This window comes from Aquarana catesbeiana, linkage group LG06 (assembly GCF_042186555.1).
Source record: "Aquarana catesbeiana isolate 2022-GZ linkage group LG06, ASM4218655v1, whole genome shotgun sequence".
NCBI classification, from domain to species: domain Eukaryota; kingdom Metazoa; phylum Chordata; class Amphibia; order Anura; family Ranidae; genus Aquarana; species Aquarana catesbeiana.
Window position 1 is genome coordinate 49,287,918 of NC_133329.1, and position 17,004 is coordinate 49,304,921.

Below are 17,004 nucleotides of genomic sequence, written 5' to 3' on the forward strand. Positions count from 1 at the left end.
GAGCCACTCTGTACCCGCACCACCAGAGAGCCATGTTGTAACCGCACCACCAGAGAGAGCCATGAGAGCCATGCTGTTCCCGCACCACCAGAGCGCCATGCTGTTCCCGCACCACCAGAGCGCCACGCTGTACCCGCACTACCAGAGAGAGTCACACTGTACCTGCACCACTAGAGAGAGAGCCACGCTGAACCATACCACCAGAAAGAGAGCGCCATGCTGTCCAGGACCATCAGAGAGAGCAGGTCAGTGTCACTGGGAAGTGTGGGCACAATAGGAGACAGACAGTACTAGCATTGAATGGCCACAATAGGACTGGGACACTGTAATATAAAGGGGACTGCACTGTAAAGAGGCACTGTAATCATTACAGTGCAGTCCCCTTTATATCACAGTGTCTCTGCACATTACAGTGTGGAGGACTGACACCAGCCACCCTGCAAATGTCTACCGCCATCTCTCCCCCCGGTCCCTGGAAAAGTTGGCTGCTCAGTCTAAAATGCCTGGGCCCATTTTGAGGTGTTGAAGGACATGCAACCAGTGAGGTAATGTGGGTTGTCAGTACCCGGGGCAAGGCAAGTAATTTGCGCCCCCTAATCTGCAGACTTTTAGCACTCCCCGAGTCCCTCCAAATACAATAGTACTGACCTACCTAATTCCTATACTGACCATTACACACTACATTTACCACTATACTATACTGTTCACTACACTGAGAACTACACTGACCACTATACTATACTGTCCACTACACAACACTGACCACTATACTATACTGACCACTACACTGACCACTATACTATACTGTCCACTACACTACACTGACCACTAGGGATGAGCCGAACACCCCCCTGTTTGGTTCGCACCAGAACATGCGAACATGAAATAAGTTTGCTCGAACATGCGAACACCGTTAAAGTCTATGGGACACGAACATGAATAATCAAAAGTGCTAATTTTAAAGGCTTATATGCAAGTCATAAAAAGTGTTTGGGGACCCGGGTCCTGCCCCAGGGGACATGGATCGATGCAAAAAAAAGTTTTAAAAACGGCCGTTTTTTCAGGAGCAGTGATTTTAATAATGCTTAAAGTCAAACAATAAAAGTGTAATATCCCTTTAAATTTCGTACCTGGGGGGTTTCTATAGTATGCCTGTAAAGGGGCGCATGTTTCCCGTGTTTAGAACAGTCTGACAGCAAAATTACATTTCGAAGGAAAAAACCCATTTAAAACTACCCGCGGCTATTGCATTGCCGACATACACATAGAAGTTCATTGATAAAAACGGCATGGGAATTCCCCACAGGGAATTAAAAAAAAAAAATGAAGTGGGAGTCCCCCTAAATTCCATACCAGGCCCTTCAGGTCTGGTATGGATATTAAGGGGAACCCCGGCCAAAAAAAAAATGACGCACGGTGACTTGACGGGACTTCCCTGTGACGTCACGGGGAATGCCACAGGGAAGTCCCGTCATGTCCCGTGCGCCAGAGGGGGCGGGGTCACCGGGTGGCCCCGCCCCCCGTTATTTAAGAACCGTCAGACGAGGAGACGCCGTCACACAGCGGGAGCCTCCCTCCATGCCAGCATGGGTGCGGAGCGGCCCGGAGAAGAAAATGAAGAAGAGAAGAAGGAAGAAGAGAAGAGGATGAAGAAGAAAATGAAGAGAAGAGCGGGAGCCTCCCCCCATGCCATGGGTGCGGAGCGGCCTGAGGAGAAGAAGATAGAAGATGCCACGGAGGAGATGCTTGACGAGAACGCCGGAGGAAGAACCAGAAGAGCCAGAAGAACCAGAAGAAGATGAAGGAAGATAGAAGAAAGAAGAAGCATTTAAATAAAGGAATTGTCAAAAACTGTCTCTTGTCATTTTTAACATTTTTGACAGTTTTTTAGTGAAATGGTAGGGGTAAGTACCCCCTTACCATTTCACACAGGGGGGGGCCGGGATCTGGGGGTCCCCTTGTTAAAGGGGGCTTCCAGATTCCGATAAGCCCCCCACCCGCAGACCCCCACAACCACCAGCCAGGGTTGTGGGGATGAGGCCCTTGTCCTCATCAATATGGGGACAAGGTGTTTTGGGGGCTACCCCAAAGCACCCTCCCAATGTTGATGGCATGTGGCCTGCACTCTCGTCCCCCCTCTTTTCCTGCGGCTTGCCAGGTTGCGTGCTCGGATAAGGGTCTGGTATGGATTTTTGGGGGGACCCCACGCCGTTTTTTTTTTTTTTGGCGCGGGGTTCCCCTTAAAATCCATACCAGACCTGAAGGGTCTGGTATGTAATTTAGGGGGAACCCCACGTCATTTTTTTTTTTTAATTTTGGCCGGGGTTCCCCTTAATATCCATACCAAACCTGAAGGGCCTGGTATGGAATTTAGGGGGACTCCCACGTCATTTGTTTTTTTTAATTTTGGTTCGGGGTTTCCCTGTGGGGAATTCCCATGCCGTTTTTATCAATGAACTTCTATGTGTATTGTCAGACCGGCAATGCAATAGCCGCGAGTAGTTTTAAATGGGTTTTTTCCTTCGAAATGTCATTTTGCTGTCAGACTGTTCTAAACATGGGAAACATGCGCCCCTTTACAGGCATACTATAGACACCCCCCAGGTACGAAATTTAAAGGGATATTACACTTTTATTGTTTGACTTTAAGCATTATTAAAATCACTGCTCCTGAAAAAACGGCCATTTTTAAAACTTTTTTTTGCATTGATCCATGTCCCCTGGGGCAGGACCCAGGTCCCCAAACACTTTTTATGACAATAACTTGCATATAAGCCTTTAAAATTAGCACTTTTGATTTCTCCCATAGACTTTTAAAGGGTGTTCTGCGACATTCAAATTTGCCGCGAACACCCCAAATTGTTCGCTCTTCGGCGAACTTGCGAACAGCCAATGTTCGAGTCGAACATGAGTTCGACTCGAACCCGAAGCTCATCCCTACTGACCACTATACTATACTGTCCACTACACTACACTGACCACTATACTATACTGTCCACTACACTACACTGACCACCATACTATACTGTCCACTACACTACACTGACCACTATACTATACTGTCCACTACACTACACTGACCACTATACTATATTGTCTACTACACTACAATGACCACCATACTATACTGTCCACTACACTACACTGACCACTATACTATACTATGCACTACACTACATTGACCACCATACTATACTGTCCAGTACACGACACTGACCACTATACTATACTGTCCACTACACTACACTGACCACTATACTATACTGTCCACTACACTACACTGACCACTATACTGTCCACTACACTACACTGACCACTATACTATACTGTCCACTACACTACACTGACCACTATACTGTCCACTACACTACACTGACCACCATACTATACTGTCCACTACACTACACTGACCACCATACTATACTGTCCACTACCCTACACTGACCACTATACTATACTGACCACCATACTATACTGTCCACTATACTATACTGACCACCATACTATACTGTCCACTACACTACACTAACCACCACACTATACTGTCCACTACACTACACTGACCACCATACTATACTGTCCACTATACTATACTGTCCACTACACTACACTGACCACTGTACTGTCCACCACACTGACCACTGTACTGTCTACTACACTGACCACTACACTACACTGACCACTACACTGTCCACTATACTGTCTACTACACTACACTGACCACTATACTGTCCACTACACTACACTGACCACTACACTATACTGTCCACTACACTGACCACTACATTATAATGACCACCACACTGTCCACTATACTACTCTGAGAACTACACTGACCACTATACCACACTATACTGACCACTACACTGTTCACTATACTGTCCACTACACTACACTGACCACTATACTGTCCATTACACTACACTGACCACTATGCTGTCTACTACACTGTACTGACCACTACACTACTCTACACTGACCACTATACTGTCCTGCCAACAGTCTTCCTATACTGACACTACATATACGGCGCCTCTCTCTCTCTCTCCCCCCAGTCCGTGTCCATCCATTCCTCACCTTCTTGTCCTGCATCGGTCTGGACTCCGGAAGATAGGAGGAGGAGGAGAAGACAGCGGCCCCGGCGGCTCATACTTTCCAGTGCTTGTCTCCCCCCGTGCTCCGCCTGCCATGCTCAGTGTTTCCCGGCACACTGTGATTGGGCGTATGGGGGTCATGTGCCAGCCCCATGCCACACATGACCCCCATACGCCCAATCACAGGGCGCCGGACACTGAACATGGCGGCCGGAGCAGGGGGGGACATAGGAAATTAAAATTAGGAGGAGGCAGCCAGTAGTGACACTACTGGCACAAAATTTTGCCCCCCTGAATATCGCGTCTGGGGCCACGGCACCCCCCCGCACCCCCCACGCTACGCCACTGCATGCAACCAGTGAGGTACAGATTCAGTAAGCAGCCCCCATGGGGGTAGCGCTACATGTGAATGATGATATATTTGCAAAGCAAATCATTTATACATAGCCCCATAGATCCTATAATGTACCATCCTAAAGTGATATGTATGCAAACCCTAACATTGAGTTTCTCTTATTTGTTCTCTTTCAATCTGTAAAATATACAATTGGAATCATTCTATCTATTAGCTATATGCAATACCAATTGATCCTATAAGAAATTAAGAGCTGTCCTGTGTTACTGCAAGAAGTATAATCAGTTGCCTCCTTGAACTACAGAACACCTCCCCCATGTCATGAGAGATGAGATGAGAAGAGGTGGAGATATTCTGTATTTACGAAAAAACAAATGGTAGGGGTGACACCATTCAGTCCACAACTCAGCCTGACACCATTCAGTCTACAAAAATGCCATATGTCTTCAACCCACAGTAGGAAATTAAGAGCTCAGTGCATTTTTGCACACACAAGTAATTGTTCTATATGATCAAAGTCAAGTTTTTGTTTTTGAAGGGGCCTCAGAATCTAAACAGGTGCCCACTGGGCCACATGCACCAGGGTAAACGGTCTTAAGCCCCATACACATGATAGGACTTTGTACAAACTTTCCCTTGGATTTTTGTACAAAGGGCGTTGGCCATAAGTTGTGTATTGCATACAGACTGCAGGACTTTTCCAGCCAACTTTCACCAAATCACGTGGTTTTTCAACTCTTTACCACCACCCTTTGGTCAACTTCTGTATTGTTGCCTGATATTGTTTCAAACTCGCCACTTTTATCGGCGAGATTGACACCTTGCGAGCCAGGTTCACACTGGTGCGGGGATCCGACTTGGATCCACGCCAATGCCAGGCACTGTGTTTGGTATGAATCTTGAGGGGGAACTCCCCGCCAAATTTTAAATAAAAAAAAGGCATGGGTTCCCCTCCAGGGGCATACCCTTAGATCTGGTATGGATCTTAAGGGGAACCCCCTACATCGAAAAAACTGTGTGGGGGTTCCCCCAAAATCCATACCAGACCCTTATATGAGCATGTGATCTCATAAGGGGGCGTGGTCATCGGATGTTGTCGGGAAGAGGCCCTTGTCCTCATCAACATGGGGACAAGGTGCTTTGGGGTGGAGGGGCCACGGGGCGCCCCCCTCCCCCAAAGCACCCACCCCCCATGTTGAGGGCATGCTGCCTGGTACGGCTCAGGAGGGGGGGCGCTCGCTCGTCCCCACCCCCTTTCCTGACCAGACAGGCTGCGTGCTCGGATAAGGGTCTGGCATGGATTTTGGGGGGGGCCCCCACGCCATTTTTCGGTGTAGGGGGTTCCCCTTAAAATCCATACCAGACCGAAGGGCCTGGTATTTCCCCAGAGGGGAATTCCCCCTCACGCCTGCCGCAGTAGGAAAATGTGTTTTTCCTATTGCAGCCAACGAGAGATGTACAGTACCTTGTCGCTGAGAACCAGCGCGATCGTATCGCGCTGGAAACATTCTCGCGGCTCCGTACTATAGTTTGTACCAAAGTCCGATGCTTTTGTGTACACACGATCGGACTTTGCTCCATCGGACTTTTGTTGCTGGAAAGTTTGTGCGTTTGCACAGCCAACAAAAGTCTGATGGAAAAAGTTTGTCCGATGGAGCGTACGCACGGTTGGATGTTGCTCCAAAACAGCTCATTTGCATGTTTGTTGTCAAAAAGTCCGATCGTGTGTATGGGCCTTAAGTTTTTATTTAGTTATTTTGCATGACACAATTTTACTTAAACCCAACATCTGCTGGTTAGTGTTAATAAGATGTGTGTTACCTCTGTGGGGGTGCTGAACTCCGGTGTAGTCTCATGCAAATACACGTGCCATCTTGTCTGAAAGTATATCTGCTTGGTTCAAGAAACAAACTTTTAATATCTAGGTGAAAAATAAATGAATGAGAAAAATCAGACAATAGACAACATATTTTAATTTAACATTTGATGTCAGAGTATATGAAGCAAAGAATGTTGAAAGCCACCAATTGCTAGAATAATAATTAAATGTAAAATGCCCCAAACAAAGAAGAGAGATCATACTTACCTTTCCTGTGCCACCGATCTGCACTGTATTAGTGCTTAAGGAGTCCTCAGAAACTTACACTTCTGGGTGTGTCAGGCACCTGGTACTCCCAGTGTCCTCAGTGGCTTGATCTACTACCCCTGTTTTGTATCATGTCCTGTAGTGAGACAGGGGCTGGTGGGAGGAACCACAAAGCCCAGTGGGGAACCAAGAACCCAAAAGCATCAGATTTGAGTAAGAGATCTGAGTAGGGGTGAGAGGTTTTTATCTGACAGTTTCTGCCCTGTCCACCCTCTGACCTCACACAACTTCCAAGTGTGCACCACAATATTAGGTAATGGAGTGCTCTTGTTTCTTACATTTCTCTTTACAGCAGGCCAGGCTATATGAGGCTTTATGCAATCTCAGAAGTTGGAGGCGACATTTAAAGTCTGGCTAGCAGGTTTCTGGTGACCTATGATACCCCAAAGCTCAAACTGAAGAACCATACTCAAAGTAAAGCTTAATGTAGTACCTCTCCTGCACCAGTGCCACTAAACCCTGAAGACTGAGGACATACAGTGTGTGCAGGCAGTCTTGGACCCTCTCTTTGATTGGACATCACCATGGTTCCCTTTGCTCACAGCTTATTGATGCAGCTTTTTCTCTGCATCCTGAAGGCCCACCCACTGCTGAAGAGGACCTTGCATGTCATATGAATAGCCCAAAGACATCTGGAAAAAGGTATGTATAAAAAAAAGGACAAATACTGCTTGATTGCCACAAAGAGGAAAGGTCAGGTACTGAAGTTGATCTTTAAAGTAGAACTATACGCAAAACTTTTTTCATTTTGGATGGAGTAAAGCTGGCTACACATTTTACAATGTTCTTGTTCAATTTCCTTCAAGATTTACTTTCAACAATGTAGTGCAAGGTCTGCCTGATTGCATACAAATTGAAAGTGTTTAGGTTTGACCTCATATTATGTGGTCTTGGTAAAGGAAACGTGTACAAAAAAATGTATAATGTGTTTTAGGGAGGGCTAAAACCCCTACAAATGAAAGGAACCCCTTGGGGATCCCCAGGCCACCAGAACTAGTGTCCCTATTGGAAGAATTCCTCCCTATTGCTTTTCTAGACAACCCAAATTTTGGGATTTTCTTTTACTTTCACTTGCAATGATAATGGTAAACAGGACAAATAGAGAGGATGAATTTCCCTAACGGGGGCACAGACAGCAAAAAGAGAAAATGACAGGGATTTTAATCCCTTTCTACTCTGTCCATGAATTCTGCTTTAAAGGAGTTGTAAACCCTTGTGGTTTTTCACCTTAAGGCATTCTATGCCTTAAGGTGAAAAACGTTCTGTGCTGCAGCTGCCCCCCTCAGGCCCCCCCCCTTTTTTCTTACCTGAACCTGATCAATAAGGAAGAGCACAGCAGCTCCAGACACTGTCTCGGGTCCTCATTGGATAGATTTGATTGTCCATAAAATCCAATGACAAGGGAGCTGGGGGTGGGGCTGAGTCTTGCTGTCTGTGTCAATGGACGCAGCAGCAGGACTCGGGAGCGTGCCTGCACAGGTGCCCCCATGGAAAGCGGCTCTCCGGGAGGCACCCGATGAAGGGGAGGAGCCAGGGTGCTGCCGGGGGACCCCAGAAGAGGAGGATCGGGGCCGTTCTGTGCAAAACCCTTGCACAGAGCAGGTAAGTGTGACATGTTTGTTATGTTAAAAAAAAAAAAAAAAACCTTTACAATCACTTTAACATCTACCTTCCAAATCCTAATCTTATATTTTGGCCTACCCGCTTCCTTCTTTTCTAAAGATATGCTAGTTTTTTTTTTTAAATAAACTATTTCTGCAAGTCTTTGTTAAACAGGAGCAGTCAGACAGAAACAGTTTGATTATATTATTGCATCTTCATTCATACATTTTCTCCGTCAGCTACTCTAAAGTAGCTCTGAGAAAGAATAAGCCCTAAACACCTCTTATTGTTGGTTAATCTGTTTCAAGTTAAATTCTGTCACATATCAATGAAAAGCAGTGATGTGCAAAACTGGAGCAGTTGGCTTCCCAGGATTACAGATGCGGAGTTTCCCAATACTAAAAAACAGACAAAGGCAATCTAATTCGCATCAATAATGTTTTTTCCTAATTTGCTTAATAAATATGCCTTGAAGTCTTCTACTGAGGGCCCCAGGACTCCTTGTTGCTGTCATTGCAAGTATGACTATCACACATACCTATGCCCAACTTTGACTGTGGTACCATTTATATATTCATTCTCACACCTTCATTATTAACTGCATTTTTTCTTCATACTTGTTTAGAATTATAATAGATAGATCTTTTAACCACTTCAATACCGGGCACTTTCACCCCCTTCCTGCCCAGGGCAATTTTCAGCTTTCAGCGCTGTCACACTTTGAATGACAATTGCGCGGTCATGCAGCACAGTACAGAAATTGTTATCATTTTCTTCAAGCAAATAGAGCTTTCTTTTTTCATTTTTTTATTTTGCTAAAAAAACGAAAAAAGACTGCACATTTTGCAAAAAAAAAGTTTCTCAGTTTCTGTCAGAAAATTGTGTAAATAAGTATTTTTTTCTCCTTCACTGATGTGCACTAATTAGGGCTGCACTGATGGGCACTGATGAGGAGGCACTAATATGCCGCACTGATGGTCACTAATATGCCACACTGATGGGCATTGATAGGTGGCACTGATGGGCACTGATAGGTGCCACTTATGGGCAATGATAAGTGGCACTGATGGTAACTGATGGGCAGCACTGAAGGGCATTGAAAGGCAGCACTGGTTGGCATAACTGATGGGCACAGATTGGCCTCACTGATGGCCATAGACTGGTGTCACTAATGGGCACTGTTGGGGCTGCATTGTAATCAGGGCACTGATGATCAGTGCCCCGATTACCTTTACAGGTCTTCCCTGTGTGGAGATGCCACTGATCGGCTCTCCTCTCCTCACACTCTGTCAGTGTGAGGCGAAGAGAGCCGATAAGCGGCACTTCCTTGTTTACATGTGATCGGCTGTGATTGGACACATGGGTAATCATGTGTGATTACCCATGTGTCCATGGGTGATTGATCACATAGGTAAAGACCCACGGCCGCGGCTCTTTGCCGAGATTGGGGTCGTGCCTTGTCCCAGGATTGCGGGTAAACTGGGCACCGTCATATGACGTCGTCCCAGAACAAGAGCCGCACCGCTCCGGCATCATTTTACTACACAGCAGGCAAGAAGTGGTTAAAGGCTAAGTCCACCCATTGGACCATATTTCATGATACACCTTTATTTTGGCTGTTATATAAAATACAGTGGTATTTCCCAAGGACCCAGCCTTCAATCTCTGCCCACTTACCTGAGTCAGAGGGTTCTTCTCCCTGTATCGTCCTGTTGTTTAGATTGGCTGTTTATTGTTCCCACCGAAGAGCTCTATCATCCACTCACAGACCTTTTAACAGGATCTGTGAATAGGAAAACTACAATCCCGCCTACCACCAAGGTGGAAGGACACCCAGACTGTGCCGTCACAAATACAGTGACATCACTGCCCTTATATTTCATTGCCTACTTCCTCTAGCCCCATCGCAGAAGGTCTACACAGGTCTGGGCCTGGGGCATAAAAATGCAGGATCCTGTGCATTGCACCCACAACAATTTGATTACAGTTGCGATGATCTGCAGGCTTCATTGTAGATTTCAGTAAATACAATTTTTTAAAATTTGATTTGATATTTTTTTAACTTTTGCAAAAAAAGTGGACTATGGGGGTTATTTACTAAAGACAAATCCACATTGCACTACAAGTGCAAAGTGCACTTGAAGTTGCACTGAAAGTGCACTTGGAAGTGCAGTCACTGTAGATCCGAGGGGGACATGCAAGGAAAATAAAAAACAGCAAATAATAAACAATTATTAAAAATAAAATGTATACTCCATGTATTGAGGCGCTGGCTATGTGTTGACTCATCATTGATTTCTATGTAAATTCAAACAATCGATGTGAATTACATCCCAGGATTTTTTTTAGCAAATAAATACATAAACAATTATAAAAAAAAAAGAATATTTATTGTTGTGTTGCACTTTTTGTACACTGCCATTTACACTTATAAGGAACTTTTTAGCAACTGTTTAAAGGATATAACGTATTTATCGGCATATAACACGCACCCCAAGTTTAGGAAGGAATTTTAAGGAATTTTAAGAAATTTAAGGAAAAAAACTTTTAGGAGTAAACTTTAACCACTAAGCCACCGCCCACCGTCATATGACGGCTGGACGAGGCTTCTGTTGTTCTGGGAGGATGTCATATGACGTCCTCGCCCTCCCGAGCCACTAGGGGGCGCACGCGCGCCGCCGGCGGCGGAGCCCGCGTGCCCGCTGCATCACTCGGGACCCGGTGCACGTGCCCGGCGGCCGCGATGTCCGCCGGGCACCCGCGATTGCCGGGTAACAGAGCAGGAACGTGGATCTGTGCATGTAAACACAGATCCAAGTCCTGTCAGAGAGGAGAGGAGACCGATGGCGTGTCCTTTGTACATAGGGACAGCGATCGGTCACCTCCCCCAGTCAGTCCCCTCCCCCCACAGTTAGAATCACCTCCTTAGGTCATACATTAACCCCTCGAGCGCCCCCTAGTGTTAACCCCTTCCCTGCCAGTCACATTTACACAATAATCAATGCAATTTTATAGCATTGATCGCTGTATAAATGTGAATGGTCCCAAAAATGTGTCAAAAGTGTCCGATGTGTCTGCCGCAATATCATAGTCACAATAAAAATTGCAGATCGCCGCCATTACTAGTAAAAAATAAATAAATAATAAAAATGCTATAAATCTATCCCCTATTTTGTAGACACTATAACTTTTGCGCAAACCAATCAATATACGCTTATCGCAATTTTTTTTTACCAAAAATATGTAGAAGAATACGTATCGGCCTAAACTGAGGAAAAAATTTGTTAAAAAAAAAAAAAAATTGGATATTTATTATAGCAAAATGTAAAAAATATTGTGTTTTTTCAAAATTGTCCCTATTCTTTTGTTTATAGCGCAATAAATAAAAACCGCAGAGGTGATCAAATACCACCAAAAGAAAGCTCTATTTGTGGGGAAAAAAATGATAAAAATTTAATTAAGGTGCAGTGTAACATGACCGCGCAATTGTCATTCAAAGTGCGACAGCGCTGAAAACTGAAAAATGGCTTGGGCAGGAAGGGGGTGTAAATGCCCTGTATTGAGGTGGTTAAGGAAGAAAAACTTACATTAAAATGCCCATCAATGCAGTGTTATCAGTGTCCATCTGCAGCCTTGTCAGTGTCAGTGCAGCCTTGCCCCAGTGTCCATTGCAGCCTTGTCAGTGTAGCCTTGTCAGTGCAGCCTTGTCAGTGCAGCCTTGTCAGTCCAGCTTTGCCCCAGTGCAGCCTTGTGTGATCGCTGCCGACATACACAGCCGTGTGTAAATTCAAATATGGCCCTGAGACTGCAGGGACATAACACAGGTCCAATGGTGGGACTGGGCGGGACTGTGAGCGGTGCCGAAAAAAGCCGAGGACACTCGGGTATGTGTATCTCGGCTCCGACGAGTCCCTGCAGTCTCGGCGCCATATTTGAATTTACACACAGCTGTGTATGTCGGCGGCGATTGCGGCAAGCGCTGCGATTGCTCCGATCCAAACAAAAGTGGCGGGGATCGGCCTATAACACACACCCACGATTTTCCCCTGATTTTAAGGGGAAAAAAGTGCGTGTTATATGCCGATAAATACGGTATGTTTTATTTATTGGAAGTGGTAATTATTTCACTGCTGCATATAATGCAGGAAGCTGACAATTGTCTATGCAAATTGACATTGGTATGAGAAAGTGAACATCCGTTTACCAAGAAAGAATGCTCACTACAACCTTTAGAATGAAGACGTTTACCATCAAGCATCATTATCTCCTAATTGTCTCTGAATGGTTGTATATTGGCATATATCAAAGTCTATGCCATGAATTTAAAATGTAAGATATGGAGGGATTTTTCTGACTCATCATAAGTGGTACTAGCAAAAAGTCTGAAAACACTACAGCTTGGCAGTTTTCGTGTTTTATACATTTTTTGCTAATTTTATATACCGTATTTATCGGCGTATAACACGCACCGGCGTATAACACGCACCCCAATTTAGGAGGGAATTTTAAGGAAAAAAAAACTTTTAGGAGGGAAGTTGAAGGGAAAAAAAACTTACATTTAAATGCCCATCATTGCAGCCTTCTCAGTGCAGCCATGTCAGTGCAGCCTTGTCAGTGCAGCCATGTCAGTGCAGCCTTGTCAGTGCAGCCTTCCCCAGTGCAGCTTGTCAGTGCAGCCTTCCCCAGTGCAGCCTTGTCAGTGCAGCCTTCCACAGTGCAGCCTTCCCCAGTGCAGCCTTCCCTAGTGCAGCCTTCCCCAGTGATCCCAGCCATTCTGGGCTTCAAAATCGCCGACCGCGATTTGAAAATTGCGCCGCCGGCGCCGAAATACACAATGCCGGTCCTCGGCTCTTTCCGGCAGCTCTCGTTCACTTTCGGCTCCACTCGTAGTCCCGAGCGGAGCTATCTGAACCTAGCCGAGTAGGTTCGGATAGCTCCGCTCGGGACTACGAGTGGAGCCGAAAATGAACGAGAGCCGCCGGAAAGAGCCGAGGACCGGCTCTGTGTATTTCGGCGCCGGCGGCGCCATTTTCAAATCGCGGTCGGTGATTTTGCAAATGTGACAGGTCGGGATCGCAGGGGATCGGCGTATAACACGCACCTGCGATTTTCCCCTGGTTTTAAGGGGAAAAAGTGCGTGTTATACGCCGATAAATACGGTATGTACATTTTATACAATTTTGTTTTTTTTTTTATATTAACCCCTCCAATCAGCCCTGTTGTTCCTTTAACCACTTCAGCCCCGAAGATTTGGCTGCTCAATGACCAGGCCATTTTGTGCGATACAGCACTGCCTCACTTTAACTGACAATTGCATGGTCGTGCAACGCTGTACTCAAACAAAATTGATGTCCTTTTTTTCCCACAAGTAGAGCTTTCTTTTGGTGGTATTTGATCACCTTTGCAGTTTTTATTTTTTGCGCTATAAACAAAAGAAGAGCAACAATTTTGAAAAGAAACACACCGGGGGTTATTTACGAAAGGCAAATCCACTTTGCACTACAAGTGCAAACTACAAGTGCAAAGTGCACCTGAAATTGCACTGAAAGTGCACTTGGAAGTGTAGTCGTTGTAGATCTGAGGGGGACATGCAAGGAAAATAAAATACAGCATTTTAGCTTGCACATGATTGGATGATAAAATCAGAAGAGCTTCCCCTCATTTCAGATCTACCCCTCAGATGTACAGCGACTGCACTTCCAAGTGTAATTTCAAGTGCACTTTGCACTTGTAGTGCAAAGTGGAGTTTCCTTTCGTAAATAACCCCCAATATCTTTTACTTTTTGCTATAATAAATATCACATTTTAAAAAGAAAAAAAATGTTTTTTTTCCTCAGTTTAGGCCGATAAATATTCTTCTACATATTTTTGGTAAAAAAAATTGCAATAAGCATATATTGATTTGTTTGCGCAAAAGTTATAGCGTCTACAAAATAGGGAATAGATTTATGGCATTTTTATTATTCATTTTTTTTCACTAGTAATGGCGGCGATCTGTGATTTTTATCGGGACTGATATTGCAGTGGACAAAATCAGACACTTTTGACACATTTTTGGGACCAGTGAGATTTATACAGCGATTAGTGCTATAAAAATGCACTGATTACTGTATAAATTAAACTGGCAGGGAAGGGGTTAGCACTAGGGGGTGATCAAGGGGTTAACTGTGTTCCCTAGTGTGTGTTCTAGCTGTAGGGGGGATGGGACGGACTAGGGGAACAGATTGATCGGTGCTCATTCATAGTATGAACACACGATCAGTCTCATCACCCCTGAGAGAACTGGGATTTGTGTGTTTACACACACACATCCCCATTCTCATTCTGTAACAAGCAATCGCGGGTGCCTGGCAGTCATTCGCATCTTTTCCAGGGAGTCTTAAAGAGCCGACATACAGCTACGACGGCTCGCACAGGGGGGCCAGCCTGCCACAGTATAACTGCGGCGGCTGGTCCAGAAGCGGTTAATAGAGTCTTTACACCCAGGAGCTGAAAGTACCGGCTGATCATGTGATTGGCTCTCACAGTGGTCATAACTAGAGAATGGGAGCTGTTTATGACAGCTCAGTCACTGTGTAGGGAGTGTGCAGTGAGCTTGCTCTTTACACAGAAAGATCTGCAGCCCATGTGTGCCTATGTGCAGCAGGTGGACATTAAAGCCCGCCACCTTTGCTGATTCACATATGCGTTACTTGAGCAGCAGGAGGTTAATTCTATAAACTTGTATTCTTTAAAAGTGATTTTTAACCTCTGCTTAATCATACAAAAAAGATCAACATGAAACGTAAAACAACTTCAGTTTACATATAATAACTTAGAAGGCTATTGCAGGTAAAAACAAAATACATTATTCAAAAGCAGGGCAATATTCCCTTTGGGACCAGCTCACCTTTCCTCAAGAACTGGGAATGTCTTTATATGGTGACACAATCACTGAAACCCCTTTGCTGCCAAAAATAAAGAAACAAAGCTAATGATTCATACACAATGATATAATAGGTAAAATATAATAGTTCATTGTCAGACTTTAAACCCAAGCATAGAAGGAGGAAGTGAAAGTTGAAAGTCTATGCTGAGTGTTGAGTATGTAATGAAGCAGTCACAGAAATACTCACAATACAGAGTAATTATAGAATAAAGATACCCCTAGAGTATGTAGTATAGAGGAAATAAGAAGAGAAGGGGGCTCACAACTGTGAAGAGTACAAAATATCTTATAAAAAATACTTACAGATAGAAGGAAGACCAGATATGTTACCTGGGTGGTTGGAGGTGAGGTTTCAGCTAAAGCCACATCCTTCAATATGACATCACATTCTATTGTCACTCAGGCCATAGCTGGATTTTCATAGGCTGATGAAGGTAGGAGGAGTAGCATGACTCCGCCCCTGTTTCAGCTAAACAGGTTTCATAACACAATGCATGTCTTCCTCACGTGTCTGTGCAGTGTGCACTACTTGTCTGCTGCATTATCCAGTCTCCATAAAGAAAATAGAAGTCCTACAAGACACCTCCCTAAACCTTCTGTCTAGATGGATTTTAAATTGTAAAGAAAGCCTGGCTACACAGTTACCTTGTTAGGCTGAAAAAAGTATAGAATTAGTATTTGTACATTAATATTCAACAAAACTACCACACATAATTACAGGGGGTCCCCGGTTACAAACAAGATAGGGACTTTAGGTTTGTTCTTAAGTTGAATCTGTTTGTAAGTCGAAACAGGTACATTTTTTAAGTGTAGCTCCAGCCAAAAAATCAATTTTTAAGTTTTGTAGATAGCATAGGGAAGGGTTATCACCCCTGTAACAATTGTTTTGCTGTCTGTGCCCCTGTTCAGAAGATTTCACCTCACTTTCTGTCCCAATGACAATTGGATTTTGAAAATTTGGGGTTATTAGGGAAATAAGGATAGGTGATAAAGCATCAGTGGAGACACCTTTTTCCCATATTAACTCTTACAGGAGAGAATTTCCCTTCCTAGGGGTAGATTTCATCTCACTTCCTGTTGTCTCCCTCCGTTTGTAAGTAGGAGTCGTTTGTAAGTCGGATGTTTGTAAGTAGGGGACCCCCTGTACATACAGTAGTTAGGTTGAAATAAACACTAGTCAATCTAGTTAAACCAATAAAATAAATAAATAAATAAAGAACAGAATAAATAAATTGAAAACCTCTATATACAGAATCCTATATGCACTGTTGATCAAGAGGGAAAAAAACCCTCTAAAGCATGATCCAACTTCCTACAGTGGGGGAAAAATAAATTACTTCCTGATCCCCCCAGGAGGCAAATGGATATTCCCTGGATCAACAATCTCTGGTGTTAAGGGGGGCGTGGCTACCGTCCGGAAAGATGGATGCCTGAGCAGATTGCTCCTCACATCCGCCAGGTAAAATTGACGACGGCCATGCTGCCTGTGCTCCCCCATCACCTCCTCTGCTCTACACTATCTCAGGGCACCTCCATCCATGACCCGCTGCAAGAGGGATCATCAACCACCCCAGAAACTCACCAGTTTCTTCTCCTCGACATCCTGGCGGGTACAACAATATGGCGGCGGTTCCCCAGTCACTTGGTCCACTGCTGGACCTCTAGTGGCGGCTTCTCAAGGCATCACAGACAAAATCACAGGGAGAAATGCTGATCTCCCTGCATCTGGAACAAACACTCCCAGATTCCAAGAGCCAGCCAAATCTAAACCACACAGAGAGGTCTCAGAGGAAGCTGACAATGATATGCTTGCTGAGGTAAGCACAGAATCTGTCTGTACAAATACTGCCTCATTACCAGATCCTATTGTCTCCTTTCC

General features: G+C 44.7%; 1 protein-coding gene across 4 annotated transcripts in view; it reads right to left on the bottom strand.

The window, feature by feature from the left end:
• The window catches only part of LOC141148386 (caspase recruitment domain-containing protein 8-like), a 47,652-nt gene extending 32,123 nt beyond the window's left edge, over positions 1-15,529 (bottom strand). The window contains exons 1-3 of one of the 4 annotated variants that reach the window (XM_073635829.1): positions 15,429-15,529; positions 15,087-15,144; positions 6,271-6,339 (exon numbers count right to left, since the gene is read on the bottom strand). The gene's annotated coding sequence lies outside the window, so the exon portion shown is untranslated. Of the gene's footprint in view, positions 1-6,270; positions 6,371-15,086; positions 15,145-15,428 lie in introns of all 4 variants that reach the window. The other 3 variants (XM_073635828.1, XM_073635830.1, XM_073635831.1) reach the window with 3 other exon arrangements.
• Positions 15,530-17,004: the final 1,475 nt, after the last annotated feature.